Genomic DNA, 13,943 nt, shown 5'->3' with positions numbered 1-13,943 from the left:
AGAGAGACTCAAGCTCTCCCCCAACCTTTGTCTCCCACATATGTGCACAAAACACACCCGGCCTTCTCTATTTCTAAAGAAAGGTTTATTTTCCTTTTAGTTTTGTGTGTGTGTGTGTGTGTGTGTGTGTGTGTGTGTGTTTGTGTTTGTGCCAAGTGGGTACATTGTCTTTGGAGGCCAGAGGGTCAGATCCTGTGGATCTGGTGAGTGTGAACCACCCAGTGTGACTGCTGGGAATGATATAGTCCTCTACAAGAGCAGTGCACATCCTTTCCCTCTCTAGCTCCTCTTTTTCATTATTAATATGGCATAACCTTCGTTTTCTTTTCTTCCTTCATTTGGGGGTGCTGGGGATCAAATCCAGGGCCTGCCATGTATGCTAGATGAGTATTCTGCCAGCAGTTCCACCCGAACCCAGCCCTCTTTTCCTTTTCCAAGTGCCTCAGCCACAGTAGAGACTCACGTTATGTTATGTTTCTGATAAAAATTAATAAAATAAAATTTTTGGGTTTTGTTCTGTAAGTAGAAGTGTGCGTATATTGCTGAAGACAGACTTTTTTGTTTTTTGTTTTCGAGACAGGGTTTCTCTGTATCTCTAGCTGTCCTGGAACTCACTGTGTAGCCCAGGCTGGCCTCAAACTCACAGAGATCCACCTGCCTCTGCCTCCCGAGTGCTGGGATTAAAGGACTCACGCAGCCTCCTCCTGGGCAATAACTACCAACTACCAATGGTCCCGCTGTGGATCCCTCCCTGAAGTCACCATGCTCAAAAACAGAGGAGCTTCATAAACATCTATGGTGCCTCTGGCTGGGGAATCCCAGTCTCAGGATCTGACTAGATGGCTCCTTGATGCTAACATCTGATTGGCAGATCTCTGGTCCTGTCTTCAGGGCCACTGATTGCATCATTCTCCAGCTGGAGCCTCACATTGAAACCGGGTCCACCCAGTTCCCTTGATTGACAGATCATGTGTAGGTGCATGCACATTCTTGTGTTTGTGTGTGTGTGTGTGTGTGTGTATGCGCGCGCGCACGTAGACTAGAGATCAACACTGGTGCTTTGTTCTTTTGTTCTTCACTTTTGTGTGTCGGTGCATGCTCACGTGTGTGTGCATTGTGAAGGTGCATTTGTGCATGCATGGAGGGCAGAAAGGACATTGGTGTCCTGATTGCTCACACTCAGCCTTATATTCCTTTGACGTGGTCTTCGCACTGCAAACTAAGCCAACAGCCAGCCCCAGGAATCCTCTAGTCTCCATCCCCACAGCACTGGGGCCATAGGGCCACATGGGCATGGCTGGTACATGGGCATGCCTGATGCCGGGGACTCAAAGTCGGGTCCTCACACCCGTGCGGGAAACCCTCTAACCCACTGAGCCATCTTACCAGCCCCTTTTCACTTTTTGCTCTTTCCCTGAATCTGAATCTCTTGGTTTCACCTGGCTGACTGTCCACTGAGCCCTGGGAATTCTCCTGTCTCTACCCAGTCAGCACTGGGGTTACAGATGTGGACAGCCACACCTACTTTTATGTGGTTGCTGGGAATCAGAACTCAATGTTTTCACGCTTGCACAAGAACTTTCTGCCCTGAGATATCTACACAGTCCTGGCTATTACAGTTTTATTTTATTTTGCAAATTCTCGTGTATCTCAAGCTGGTCTCAATCTCTGCTGTAGCGAAGGCCACTCTAGATTACATGAGACCCTATCTAAAAAAAAGATGGCGGTATGTATGTGATGTATGTTTTTGTGCAGCAGAGATGGCTCAGCAGTGACGAATATTTGTTGCTTTTGTGGAGGACCTGGGTTAAGATCCCAGCACCACATGGTGGCTCACAAACGTAACTCCAGTCCAGGGGAATCTCATGCCCTCTTCTGGCCTGTTGGTACTGCATTCACATGGTGACATGGTGCAGAGACATACTTTTTTTTTAAGATTTATTTATTTATTTATTAAAGGTGTGGTGGCACACACCTTTAATTCCAGCACTTGGGAGGCAGAGCCAGGCAGATCTCTGAGTTTGAGGCCAGCCTGGGCTACCAAGTGAGTTCCAGGAAAAGGTGCAAAGCTACACAGAGAAACCCTGTCTCGAAAAACCAAAAAAAAAAAAAAAAAAAAAATTATTTATTATGTACAGAAGAGAGTGCCAGATCTCATTACAGATGGTTGTGAGCCACCATGTGGGTGCTGGGAATTGAACTCAGGACCTCTGGAAGAGCAGCTACTGCTCTTAACCTCTGAGCCATCGCTCCAGCCCGAGACATACATTTTTAAATACATGGTTTTAGGGTTTCTATTGCTGTGAAGAGACACCATGTCAACGGCAACCCTCCCCCCACTTTTTTTTTTTTTTTTTGGCTTTCCAAGACAGGGTTTCTCTATGTAGTTTTGGTGCCTGTCCTGGATCTCACTTTGTAGCCCAGGTTGGCCTCGAACTCACAGAGATCCGCCTGCCTCTGCCTCCCGAGTGCTGGGATTAAAGACATGCGCCACCGCTGCCCGGCCACAGCAACGCTTATAAAAAACAACATTTAATTGAGGTGATGCTTACAGTTTTAGAGGTTCAATTCATTATCATCATGGTGGGACATGGCAGTGTGCAGGCAGACATGGTGCTGGAGAGGTAGCTGAGAATTCTGTATCTTGCAGGCGACCAGAAGTAGTCTGAGACACTGGGTGGTATTTTGAGCATATATGAGATCTCAAAGCCTATCCCCACAGCAATACACTGCCTCCAGCAAAACCACATGTGCTCCAACAAGGTCACACCTCCTAACAGTGCCACTCCTTCTGGGGGCCATTTGCTTTCAAACCTCCACAAACACTCATACACATAAAAGTAAGAACAATTTTTTTAAAGTTCACAATTCACATCTTAGACTCTTACCTGTGAGTACAATTTAAAAAATTAAGCTACACATTGCAACAGACATTGGCACAGAAGAAATATTCCTATTCCAAGAGGGAAAAATGGGGTCACAGCTAAGAATAATAAGACCAAAGAAGACAGGAACCCAGCAACTGTCCCCTACCCCATAACTCCATGTCTGCCACCTAGAACTCCGTCAGAATCATCTGGGCTCTAAAAGGGTCAAGTGGTCTATGGTGGATTGAATGAGAACAGCTTCCATAGGCCCATATGTTTGAATGCTCAGTCCGTTAGTGGAGCTGTTTGGGAAGATTGGGGGCGTGGCCTTTCTGGAGTGGGTGTGTCTTTGCTGGAGTGGGTGTGTCTTTGCTGGAGTGGGTGTGTGGCCTTGCTGGAGTGGGGGTGGCCTTGCTGGAGTGGGGGTGGCTTTGCTGGAGTGGGGGTGGCTTTGCTGGAGTGGGTGTGTCGCTGGAGTGGGCTTTGAGGTTTCAGAGGCCCCCACAGCAGGCCCAGTCTCTCTCTCTGCATGTAGCCTGTGGATCAGGGTGTGGAGTTCTCAGCTACTACTGCTCTAGCTCAGTGCTTGTTTATTCCCCGCCATGATGACCTCAGACTAGCCCTCTGAAGATGTTTGTTTGTTTGTTAATTTTGGTTGAGACAGGGTTTCTCTGTGTTACAGCCTTAGCTGTCCTGGAACTCACTCTGTAGCCCAGCTGGACTCAAACTCACAGAGATCTGCCTGCCTCTGCCTCCCGAGTGCTGGGATTAAAGGTGTGCACCACCTCACCCAGCCCAACCCTCTGAGACTGTAGACCAGCCCTGATTAAATGCTTCCTTTTGTAAGAGTTGGTGTGGTCAGCATAGAACACTGACTAAGATATGGTCCCACCCCTCCAGCTTTGCTGCCACAATGCACTTGGCTTGGTCTGTGGACCAGCTCTATTTTGTGTCTGCTGATATATATTTTTTAAAGATTTATTTATTTATTTATTTATTTATTTATTTATTTATTTATTATGTATACAGTATTCTGCCTGCATGTGTCCCTGAGGCCAGAAGAGGGCACCAGATTTCATTACAAGTGGTTGTGAGCCACCATGTGGTCACTGGGAATTGAACTCAAGACCTTTGGAAGAGCAGTAGGTGCTCTTAACCACTGAGCCATCTCTCCAGCCTGCTAATATATTTTACCTTCAAAGCTTCACACAGTGAACTCTCAGGGCCTCCCTTCAGGGATGCAGACCCTGCCACACATGGCCTGGCCTTGGCCACTCCCTGAAGGCACGGGGACCCCCAGAGGCCTTCATTCAATCTTGCATCCTTGTGTGCCTGTTAACCAGCAGCATGTGGACAGTGCTGGAAGAGCAGGATGTAGCCTGCCCTGTTCCCCACAGGAGATGCAGTGACCCCTGTGTGCCTTGGTTGCTGAATCTGGAGCCAGCATTCCTTGACAGTTAGTTTTGCAGGACCTCTGCCCCCCTTTCATTTTTCTTTATTAAGAAATTTTCTACTCACTCCACATGCTATCCACAGACCCCCTCCTCCCTCCTCCCACTCCCAGCCCTCCTTCCCAAGCCACCCCGCACCTCCACATCCCCCAAATCGAGGTCTCCCATGGGGAGTCAGCAGAGCCCAGCACACTGAGCCTAGGCAGGTCCAAGGCCCTTCCCATTGCACCAAGGCTGTGCAAGGTGTCACAGCACATGCACCGGATTCCAGAAGCCTGCCCATAGACCAGGGACGGATCCCGATCCCCCTGCCTGGGTGGCCCTGCAGGAACCCTTCTGGGAGCATCCTTAGTTCAGGTCCTCTCCTCTCAAGAGAATTCACATTTTTACAAGATAGGTGTAACGGGTCATTCTCTGTCCCACCAGCCAGCTCCCAAATAACCCACAGATCCTTATATTAATTATGAAACTAGCTCTTATAACTTACGTTCACCATTCCTATTAATCTACAGTCTGTCAAGTGACCGTCACTCATCTCTCCCACTACTCTCCTCTGCTTCCGGCTGCCGGTTTCACCTTCTTCTTCCCAGAGTTGTCCCTCTGCCCTGAAATCCTGCCAGTACCTCTTGCCTAGTTATTGGCTGTCCAGCTTTCCCGTTATACCAATCATGATGCAGGCCACAGAATCTGAAGTAAGAATTCAGCTGACTATGGCAAAGCCATTACCTGGAAGAATCAAGGAGTTTTCCCAGAGGAGGCCAAGTCTCAAGGAGTATTTGGCTTTTAATAGATCAGATGTTTTCCGCTATGAATTTCATATACACTTCTAAACAGTGTGAACTGATCATTCCTTGGGCATGTACAACTAAGGTGTGTGGATACAGTCACGCAGGCAAGGCTTCCTGTTGCCAGGCTTTCTGCTCCTTTTTAGCATTAGATTTCAGAAGTCTGCCTTCTGCAATTATCTCCTTTAGCAAACACACAAAGCCAGGGCCAGCCCCTTTAGCCCACATCCAAACCGCAGACAGTACAGCGCCTAGGCCTAGCGGATCTTAGGTGCATAGCTTTATTTCTTTTGCAAGTTAAGCTCAGACCCTCCTTTCTTACACAGCCTTGGTAGCACCCCCAGGTCTCCCCTCAAACAATTAACTCCGGAAAAGGGATTTTTGAGACCAGGTGCAGTGAAGCAATGAGGCGGATTTCCCGGCTCCGGGCAGACTTACCGCGGCTGAGCAGAAAGCGGCAGGGCGGAGTATTGCTGACTAGGTGTAGGAACTGGGTCCTGGGAAGAGGAGAGGGGAGGAAGGAGCGAGGACCAAGATAAGAATGGGATGGAAAGAACAGGTAAAACTGAGGACGGGAGGAGGAGGAACAGAGAGGAGCTGAGTGTGAGGACAGAGCTGAAGCTGCATAGACAGTTTTGTATGAGAAGAATAAAGTGAATGGACTAAAGAGCTGGTGTGCTTGCATCCTTTCCCTTCAGACTCTTCTGGAAACCCTGGGAAGAAGACTTGGAGGCTGGACCCCAACAGTCTCTGACACCATCACAGCAGTCCACCTTCACACAGTGCACAGACATCCCACAACTGGTAGGGCCCCTGAGGAGTGGGATGTTGCCTGCAGTTGCCTTTCCCAGGTTCCAGTGCAGCGGGCGCAAGGGGCATTGCCTTCAAACTCCAGTGAGTGAGTGACAGGATTCAGGCATGCTAGTGCACAGCCGCCGTCCCAGCCCTGGAGAGAAGGACACCAGAGAATCAGTGAGTTTGGGGCCAGCCTAGGCTACATGAGACCATGTCTCAGGTTATTGTTGGGTTCTTTTTCCATCTCTCTCTACTTTAGGTCTTTAAGTTGGGGCCTTGCAATGAAACTGGGTCCCCTGTCAACCCTTCCAAGGCTGGAATTAAAGGTAGGCTGCCATGCCATGTGCAATTTATGTACATTCTGGATATGTGAAGGCTAGTCCTTTGCTAGTGGGGTAAGAACTTTAACTGCTGAGCTGTCTCCTCAGCTCATGAATTGCGCTCTCTCTCTCTCTCTCTCTCTCTCTGGAGCTTGTTAGTTATTTGGCGGTGCTCTTACCCTGCGAGGATATGTCACAAAACATGACAAATCCACTAACAAGAGTTTTATTAAGGGAAAGAGAGATATGCCATGCATGTGGAGAGCAGAGAACAACTTGTAGAATTGGTTCTCTCCTTTTCAGGGAATTAACTCAGGTCATCAGGCTTGGCAGCAAGGCCCTTTATGCACTGAGCCGTCTTGCTTGTCCAAATGTGTATTGTTTCTATCGACACATAAATCAACCTAACAATTGAACTCAGATTTGGGAGTTGCATACATTGGGCTCCATGTCCCAGAATCCTCGCAGTCCTGACCTGTGGGAAGGAGGAGGCCACCATGCTCGCTGCACCACCAGGGACAGAGTCACACATAGTGCCTGAGGTAGAAGAGATAACAGAATTTTCCCAAGGCCAGCCCTTGATTCCTCCCAGAGTCCTGGGAAGACCCTACATCTGGTGGGGTTATCTGAGGAAAGGATCCACATACACTGTGCTTTTCTGGCCCTTACTCTGTTCCTCTCTGACAAAGCTATCTATACAGCTTCAGCTCCGTCCTCACACTCAGCTCCTCTCTGTGCCCACTTTTCCTGTCCTCATAGTTTTAGTAAGCTCCTGTGCTCCCCTCCCCCAAGACAGGGTTTCTCTGTGTAGCTTTGCACCTTTCCTGGATCTCACTCTGTAGCCCAGGCTGGCCTCGAACTCACAGAGATCCACCTGCCTCTGCCTCCCGATTGCTGGGATTAAAGGCGTTCGCCACACCGCCCGGCTGCTCCTGTGCTTTTGACCTCATCTTCCTCCTCTGTCCCTTCATCCTCCATCCCACCTCCCTGGTAAAGAATGATAGGGATTCATAACACTCCACGGTTGGGCATGGTTGCGCATGCCCAGCAGGACCTAGTCACTTCTGCCTAGTCATTTCCAGTCAAAACGTCTCGCGTGACCAGGCTTTGCGTGGTTGTGTAAAGCATGCAGCACAACCATGTGATCTACACGCATGCGTGGAATAGCCACATGGGCCTGTGTGTGCAGGCACGGCCCAGTCTCTATAAGCCGGCGCCATGATTCCCGGCTCCATCTTTACTCACGTGTCTTTCCACAGGCCTGTGCACACCTGTCCCTCTCCCTTATCTTAATAAAACTCTTGTTAGTGGATTCTGTCGCAAATAATCAACAGTGAACCAAAGCACCTCACCCCAGCTTAAAATAGGCCTGAGTTTCAAAAATTCTCAGAGCTGCTGACATAGGTCCCAGGGCAAGGTCAGGATGTTTGAAGAGCCATCTGGTAGCAACTGATTAACCATAGAATGCTCCAGTGCTGGAGGTCGTCTATAAAGTTTGTCAAACAACCAGTTAGAACTACAAGTAAGATAACACAGAAATTCTGAAAAGCCCCTAAAACTTAAGCCAATCAGAATTATATCTGTACTAGCACCCCTAAATGATGTGACCTTGTGGTTTTTGCCTTTAAAAACTGAGCTTGCACTGGGTGGCGCACGCCTTTAACCCCAGCACTCGGGAGGCAGAGGCAGGCAGATCTCTGTGAGTTTGAGGCCAGCCTGGGCTACCGAGTGAGTTCCAGGAAAGGCGCAAAGCTACACAGAGAAACCCTGTCTCAAAAAGCCAAAAACCAAAACCCAAAAAAACAAACAAACAAAAAACTGAGCTTGCAGAGGGGCGGGCACCTCCTCCAGCCTCCGCTGTGTCGGGGTGCCCGCCTGAGGTCCCTGCTGACGGCTTGACCTGCTTCAGTAAACCTTGCTCTTGCATTTCCATGAGGTCATGCCTCTGGTGGTCTCTTTGGGGGTCACAACACTAGCTCCTTACCCCTGGCCTTGATAAACTCTACAAGAGATCTGCCTCACCCTCTACCAATCTCCATCTTCCTCTGCTCTCTCTGGTCGTGGGGTTCTGTCTCTCCTCTGGAATTCCGCTGCAGTCCTTACTGCACCTGGTTAGGCAGACAGCCCTCTTGTCCTCAGTCAGTCTCTCGGCCATGCCCCCAGCCTGAGGGAAGGGGATGATGGTCTGCGCTTCATCTGCACAAGAAAACAAAGCTATGCATCTCCAGCCTGCTCAGCTCTGAGGCTCTGCAGAGGAGTTAGTACTAGAGGTTCAGCAGGTCTGAGAAGCTGACCTGTTTGCCAAGTGGTCTAGTAGTATATGGGCCCACAAGAAATTCATAGCAAGGCTCAGCTGAATATTAAAGCTGTATAACACTAAATATTCTGTGATAAATGGCTTCCCATTTGATGGATCTTTGGTCTGTCAAAATATAGCTTTAATTCACAGCTGAATCTCTATAATACATTCTTGTGGCCAGCAAGATGGTAGAATCAGGGTCCCAGAGCCATGGGAAGTGTACAAAGAGTTAGACATTTTAGCCTTGCATAAATATCTAGAGAAGAGCCAAGCTTGGCCCATGCTTTTAACCCCAGCACTTGGGAGGCAGAGGCAAGTGGACCTCTGTGAGTTCAAGGCCAGCCTGGTCTAGAGATGGAGATCCAGGACAGCCAGGGCTACACAGAGAAACCCTGTCTGGAACCCCAAAGAGAACAACAACAACGAGCAGATGATGTACTTCCAATACACATTGGCACAGGATATACATTACCATTTCAACAGGAGGGGAAGGGAACATAGTGGGGAAATACTGGATTAAAGCAAGGCTGAACACCAGCTGGGTGAACTCCAAACCTGCATCCCGTCGTCTGCTGCCCGAGTGTACACAGCTCTGTCCCTCCGTCCTTACAGATGCCGCCTTCTCTCTGGAGCTGGTTCTGTGCCCAGTCTGCAGCTCTCTCTCACACTTGTCCCATGGTTCTGCCATCTCCAACTTCATGGGGTCCGCACTGCATCCCAGGCTTCACTTTTACAGCTTCCCCTGATGGGCTCAGGGCCTTTTACACAGGGACTGCCCTCTGCAGCCTCAGGCTGAGAGACACTGTCACTCTTGGGTCCTTCATGCCACTAAAGCCAGTACCTGGTGGACGATTCTGCCTGCTTGGGACGGACAACCCCCCCCTTTCCACTGTACAACAACATTAGGGCAGCTTTTGTTTGCAATCGCTCAGGGAACAGGAAACTCAGGTCAGGCCTTTGCATTTCTCCAGCTGGAACCTTGGCTGGGTGGGGTCCTGCCTGAGTGTGCTCTTCCTGCCCCAGTGCCGGGGCACCAAGGATAAAGGCTTCCCACCAGCTGGTTCCCAGGCTCACCCAGAGATGGCCAGACATGGCTGGGTCCTCGCAGGTCAAACAATACCCCAGAGGCCAAGTTGAGATTCACCATTCCCAGGTGCCTCTAAGTTTGTGTCAAGTTGATAAAAACAACCCAACCCAACCCAACCCAACCCAACCCAACCCAAACCAACCCAACCCAACCCAAACCAAACCAAACCAAACCAAACCAAACCGACAAACAAATTAAAAAAAAAACACTCCAAACCATGACAACAAACCAAACACCAAATGTGGGATGCAGGAGGTCACCCATCTACACAAGACTGTTAGCTTTGCAAGTTTTGCATAAAAATTGTAATTTCTGATACTTCATAAACAAAAAAACATCTGACAGAGGACTGATCTCTGCAGTATATAAAGAACTCAAGAAACTAGACATCAAAATACTGAACAGTCCAATTTAAAAATGGGCCAACAAGCTAAACAGAGAATTCTCAAAAGAAGAATCACAAATGGCTGAAAGACATTTAAGGAAATGCTCAACATCCTTCATCATCAGAGAAATGCAAACCAAAACGACTCTGAGATACCACCTTACACCTGTCAGAATGGCTATGATCAAAAACACTAATGACAGTCAATGCTGGAGAGGATGTGGAGCAAAGGGAACACTCCTCCACTGTTGGTGGGAATGCAAACTTGTACAACCACTGTGGAAGTCAGTATGGCGGTTTCTCAGAAAATTGGGAATTGATCTACCTCAAGACCCAGCCACACCACTCTTGGACATATACCCAAGGAATGCTCAATCATACCACAAAGAAACATGCTCAACTATGTTCATAGCAGCACCATTAGTAATAGCCAGAACCTGGAAACAACCTAGATGCCCTTCAACTGAAGAATGGATTAAGAAAATGTGGTTAAGAAACATATACACAATGGAGTTCTATTCAGCAGAGAAAAACAATGACCGCATAAAATTTTCAGGCAAATGGATAGAACTAGAAAAAAATCATCCTGAGTGAGGTAACCCAAACCCAGAAGGACAAACATAGTATGTACTCACTCATAAGTGGATTCTAGATATAAAGCAAAGAACAATCAGACTGCAGCCCACAGAACCAGGGAGGCTACATAGCAGGGGGACCCTAGGATGACTGTGGCTTATAATAAGTTTTGGTTTTACTCAATCACTGGGCAAGCCTCAGTGAAACATTTCACTATTGGGATAAGAATTTATACGGTATCAAGCTGATAATAGAAAAACAAACAAATAAACAAATAAACTGCTCTAATTTGTTTTAATAGATAAAATAATCCCAGCAGGAAAGGTAGAAAATGTGATGGATGGGCTCCCACATTTGTTACACTGAGTTCATGAAAATCTCAAGCTGAATAAAAGCCATCATTCATTGTCCAAACAGCTCCCTAAGAGATATTTCCTACTATCCACTGGATGGAAACCGAGCTGTTTCAGTCAGGGGTCACTAGAGCATCACAGCGCGTGTTCGTGCATTAGTGCACGTGCACTAAGTCATCTCTAAGATGGTGCCACCAGCCAGGTGTCACCAGACACACTGAGAACCAGGTTCCTGGTCATGCAGACTGGAGCCCCAGTGTCACAGTATTCCACAATAGCTGTCTCTCACTGGGGGCTGACAACCGGTAGTCTACAACATGGGCTTCCTCAGTAGCCCCTATCTGGCACTAGAAGGTCCCTGGAGAGCAGCCACCAGTCCCCATTCCACGATGAATGCTTGGGGACACTGCCAGCAACAGCAGCGGTGGGCAGGTCAACCTGGTGGCCAGAGGGAGACCATGTTTCCCATGACCAACTTTTTATATCTGGGCTGCTGCCAACTGCGTGGACCTTTCCAGGCCAGTCAGGGCAGTCGGGGTAGCTCTTGAGGTGCACCCCTGACCCAGGTGATTCTAATCTGCGGCAGGCTGCCATCAGACAAAACATAATTCAAGCCTAGCCCTGTATAAACACCCGCTTCAGAGCCTGCAGTGACCATGGCTCAAGCTGTGGACAGCTTGCTCCCCGACCACAAGATGTGGGGTTCGGATCCCAGCACTCATGGGAAAGCTGGGTTTCTGCTGCGGTCTACAACCCTAGTTCTGAGTGGGCAATGGCACGGGGGTCAATGGACTTGCTTCTGGCCTTGTTGAGAAACACATGAGGCCCAGGTTCAGGGAGAGAGTCTGCCTCAAAGGAATACATAGGAGACCCGGACAATCATTCTAGCCTCTGCATTTAAACACATGGCCTTACACATGTCTCAGCACATCTGCACACACACATGTGCACACACTCACAGCCATGCATAAAAAAGTACACGTCAGGGCTGGGAATGTAGACCAGTGGTGATGTGTTTGTTTAGCATGCGCAAAGCCCTGGGTTCCATCCATGGCACAACTTTCATAGGATTGCTTCTCCGGTGTCCAACTGCTTCTGGAACACTGTGCAGGAGTCCCTTTGCAGGGTGACCCACACTGCATGCCTGGTGCTTTTTGCAGGGTGTCATTTCATGTGTCTTTTAAATTTTATTTTAATTTTTTATTTTTTTGAGACAGGGTTTCTCTGTGTAGCCCTGGCTGTCCTGGAACTCACTCTGTAGCCCAGGCTGGCCTCGAACTCACAGAGATCCACCTGCCTCTGCCTCCTGAGTGCTGGGATTAAAGGTGTGCATCACCACTGCTGGGCTCATGTGTGCAGTTGGAATTTTCTTTTGGCTGCCAACCCAAATAAAGACTCAGAGACTTATTATTAATTATGAATTCAGCCTTAGCGTAGGCTTGTTCCTGGGAGGAAATCTGGGAGGAGAAAGATCAAGGAATGAGAGAGGAAGCAAGACCAAGAGAAGGAGGAGGACCTCAGGGGTCAGTCACCCAGCTACAAAACCAGCAACAGAGTAAGAAAGATATAGAGAAACAGAAGAAGGTGAAAGTCCAGAAGCAAAAGGTAGACAGGCTAATGTAAAGCTAAGAAAAGCTGGCAAGAAACAAGTCAAGCTAAGGCTGGGCATTTATAATTAAGAATAAGCCTCCATGTGTGATTTATTTGGGAGCTGGGTGGCAGGCTCCCCAAAAGAAAAAACAAACAACAGGTGCATGTTATTATGTCTTTGAAAAGCTGAGGGATGGCTGATGGTCCCCCACACTCCTTACATAGATGGCTTCTCTCCAGTGCGTGGTATCACGTGTCTTTGGAGTGTTTTTAGCAAAGAGAGACACCTGTAAGCCTGACCTCAGTCCTGGGCACTGGATGGCTGTGTCCAGGGTGAACCTTGAGAGATGAATGTTGTATGGAGACTTTGCTGGGTTTGAACTGTGTGGGGGGGTGGGGACTTCTTGGTCCAGGTGAAGATTTGGAGCCATATATAAAGATGCCTCCAGGGGCTGGGAGATGGCTCAGAGGTTAAGAGCACTGGCTGCTCTTCCAGAGGTCCTGAACTCAATTCTCAGGAACCACATGGTGGCTCACAACCATCTGTAATGATATCTGGTGCCCTCTTCTGGCATTCAGGTGTACACGGAGACAGGGCATTCACATAAAAAATAAAGAAAAAAAGAAAAGCTGAAATCAAAAACATAAAAGATGCCTCCATAATTAATGATTTCTGTGGTGTCTCTTGATTACAGTTGCCACTACAAATGGGAATGTGGGGGTGGGGTGGGGATAGAGCAGGGATCATTGGTACTCCCAGGGCAGCATTCAAGATCCACCATCCTGGACTCTGATTGGACCAAGCTGGTGATGTCAGTGCTTCCGACTGGGCAAGTGTCCAGTCCTCTACCCACCCTCCTCTGATTTACTAGGTGTCACTGGACATAGTGACCAGGGGCTCCCGCCTCAAACACATACGATCAGTCCTCCAGGCTCAGCCACTAAAGACTGAGCGACCAGCTTGTCTAGAACGTGGGTGGGTGGGGAACCTTCCTCTGTAGTGGGATGGAGCCCTGACCAGGCATTGAGGAGACAGAGATACAGAGACAGCAAGAGATGGGACAGACATAGAGAGATGTAGCAAGCCCTGTTGTTGGCTGCCAGCTCACAAATAACAACCGAGACTTACTAATTATGAAATCTCAGCCTTAGCTTAGGCTTGTCCCACTAGCTCTTACAGCATTAACCCATTTATATTAATCTATGTTTCACCTCATGGCTTTTTACCTTTTTATTTTCCATTTGGTATGTCTAATTCCCTCCATGTCTCGGCATCTGACACACACCTAAATTCATCTCCTGCTCCCCCCCCCCCCAGCCCAGCCTATCCCTCCTGGCTAGCTATTGGCCGTTCAGCTCTTTATTAAACCAATCACAGCAATATATCTTCACACAGTGGACAAATATCCTACAACAGAGAGACACAGAGAAAGAG

This window comes from Onychomys torridus, unplaced genomic scaffold (assembly GCF_903995425.1).
Source record: "Onychomys torridus unplaced genomic scaffold, mOncTor1.1, whole genome shotgun sequence".
NCBI lineage: Eukaryota > Metazoa > Chordata > Mammalia > Rodentia > Cricetidae > Onychomys > Onychomys torridus.
The sequence above is the reverse complement of the archived record's forward strand: the minus strand, read 5'-3'. Positions refer to the sequence as shown.